Source organism: Tachysurus vachellii, chromosome 23 (genome assembly GCF_030014155.1).
Source record: "Tachysurus vachellii isolate PV-2020 chromosome 23, HZAU_Pvac_v1, whole genome shotgun sequence".
NCBI lineage: Eukaryota > Metazoa > Chordata > Actinopteri > Siluriformes > Bagridae > Tachysurus > Tachysurus vachellii.
This window is the reverse complement of record NC_083482.1, coordinates 14282905-14286183: the sequence shown is the minus strand read 5'-3', so window position 1 is coordinate 14286183 and position 3279 is coordinate 14282905.

Here is a 3279-nt window from a genome sequence, read left to right as displayed (position 1 = left end):
ACTTATTTTTTATAAAAATGATAAATAATTTATAAGATTTATTTCTTAAATAAATGTAAAAAAACATAACATGATAAATTAAAAAAGAAACATCAGTTAAAAAAACAACAACAAAAGAATATATATATATATAAAAAAACAAATGAATATAATGATAAAAAATAAAATTTATATAAAACATAAATATGAATAAATAAATAAATAAACAAACAAACAAATAAATAAATAAATATTTGTAATATTTATAACATAAACGGGGATTCGTTTTATTTTTTTTCCGCTCCAGAATGCAGAAAAATATCAGAAATATAGAATTATATCAAATCATGAAACTTTTCACTTTCTTAACGTTGCCTCTCCTTCAGAACCTCATCATCTGTATCCCCATCACCTGTAACCTCATCACCTGTGAATTCCCTGCTTCATCATAACCAGCAGGTGTGAGATCACTACTGAGGTCACCACACCATAAAGCCGAAAACCCCCTTCGAACCAACCGCACGATGCTCTCTTAAATCCTGTGAAGTGACAAATTGCTGTGGCTTAAGAGAAACAAATTAATAATTCACATAAGTAAATGGATGCTTGGAGATATTTTCCAGAAGCGTTTACTGTCTAAACAGAGGGAGATAAGACGGTGGAGGAGGAACGAGGGCAACTGATATGGAATAAAAGAGGAAAAAGAAGAAAGGAAAGGCTCTGTTGGGGAGGATAAGAGGCTAGAGAAGGCCACAAAAGCACCAGGTTTAGTGCAACCTCTGAATTGTGGACAGCACTCAACACACACACACACACACACACACACACACACACACACACACACACACACACACACACACACACACACACACAGGACACAAGAATAGCATGAGCAGAATAATAGTATCTCTAATAAGCAGCAAGGCTAATTAGCTACATAAGATCGTTATAATCGCTCATTATGGGAAGATATGAGAAAGAGACATAGAAAGAGAGAAAGAGAAAGAGAGAGAGAGAGAGAGAGAGAGAGTAGAGGGAGTATTTGGATGGATGAATGGCTGTTGGCAGGTGTAATTAGACACGTACTGTATGCGGAGCACTACGGGGGGTAGGTGCAGGGGTGAAAGCATGCATGTATCGTCGTCATTGTGTGATTTTACTCCATTCATTCTCTCTTATCACTTTGAAAAGAAACACAAAGAAAGAGGAGGATTCGAACCGGGAGCTGTAGAGCTCCAGAGCTGCATTGTAATTGGGCCGAGAATAAACCCCTGTGGGATTCACAGAAATCTACAGTAACTACAGTCATTCATCCTTCAGAGCTCTCAGAGTAATATTATGAATATTTTAAAAAAAATTGCAATTATTAAGACATGAAAGTAGTATCATTATAATGGTTTAATTATTTTGATATTGTTTTAATCGTTTACTTTTATGGGTATAGTATTTATTTTTTATTAATATTGGTAGAAGTGTATTTAAACATATATATATATATATATTTGTGTGTGGCTCAGTATTTTTAAAATATTATTTATTGCTTTTTTTCTTCTTCTTCTTCTTCTTCTTCTTCTTCTTCTTCTTCTTCTTCTTCTTCTTCTTATTATTATTATTATTATTTTATTATAGATTAAACAAACAAACAAACAAACAAACAAACAAACAAATAAATAAATGACTCTTGTAATGGAAAAAATACAAAAAAACCCAAAATTCAAAGTTTTGATGATGATGATGATGATGATGATGACGACAGTGATGATGATAATGATGTTGGTCTCACTCTCCAGACAAATTCAGACTATTTTAGTCTTATTTTGTTTCAAGGGTGTGTAAACTTTTGCACTTGAAAACAAGCTACATATTTTTCAGAGTCTAACCTTGTCCTCTGTTGCCATACAAGATTTAAGGAATAGAAATTGACACTTTTAAGCCTTATTTTCTTGGTGAATGAGTGAGACGGTTGCTTGAGTGACCAGTGAAAGTCTTTAGAAGGAAGGCCGATAAAAAGAGAGATTTAGGAAAGAATGAAGAAAAGAGAGGGATGAAAGAAAAAAGGTTTGGAGTGAAAAGAGGGGTCATGACTGGCAGTCCATCTGAAGAGTCTGTACATCCTCGCAAAGGGCCACAGTATTGAAGTGTACAGGGAGAGAGAGATGTGTGTGTGTGTGTGTGTGTGTGTGTGTGTGTGTGTGTGTGTGTGTGGAGGTTCATTAACTCTGTATTTGCTGTTTTGTATTTTCGAAGCACAGAATCACTTCATCTGTCCGTTTTTCCTCTGACATACTCCAATGTTTACCGGATGGTGCACTTCCTACACCTCCCTCCCATCTCCATCCATCCCTCCATCGATATTCATCCCTCTCTCCTGTATAGTCAGAGTTTTAAAAGCATTAAAAGCCCTACACAGAGCCCCTGGAGCAGAGATTGTTAAGGGCCTTGCTCAAGGGCCCAACAGTAGCAGCTTAGCAGCTTGGAGCTTGAACCCTGAGCCACCGATCAACAACCCAGAGCCTTAACCACTGTCATAAATGTAGGGTACAGTAGCCTAGTGGTTAAAGTGTTGGACTACTGATTAGAAGGTTATGAGTTCAAATCTCACTGTTGGGCCCCTGAGTAGGACCCTTAAATCTTCAGTTGTGTATAAAATGTAGTGCAATAAAATGTTAGTCACTCTGGATAGTGGCAAAATCCACAGAGTGCTGGGTTTTTGTAGATTGAGACCACACACACACACACACACACACACACACACACACACACACACACACACACACAATCAGGGAGACATACTGTATAAAGCCCACAGATGTGAAGAACCATCATAAGTCCATTGAGTACAGAATGAAGCGTCTGTACTAGAGGGATAACAAATTCTCCAAGGTCATGTTATCTCACATGCTATAAACACACACACACACACACACACACACACACACACACACATTCCAGTGGCACATCTACAGTAGCAGCACACTACAGTCTGCACACACAGGTAGTAGAAGGTATAACAAGTTATTTTTTCCTTATTTCTTCCAACTTCCTGTACACACTGCACCATGCACACTGACAGAAACTCCATAAAGAGAAAACAGCCACAAAAAACGACAAATTGTGACATTTCTTCATATAAAACTTCACTATATAAAACAATACACATGAATAAACTGAAGCAAATCGATACTTATAACCACCTTTTAAAACTACTTCTGTTCCCTCAGGTACTCTATAGTTCAGTTTTATAAGAAAATCATCTGCTAGGTTTTTAGAAGGCAAATAAACTCATTCATTCTGCCTTTT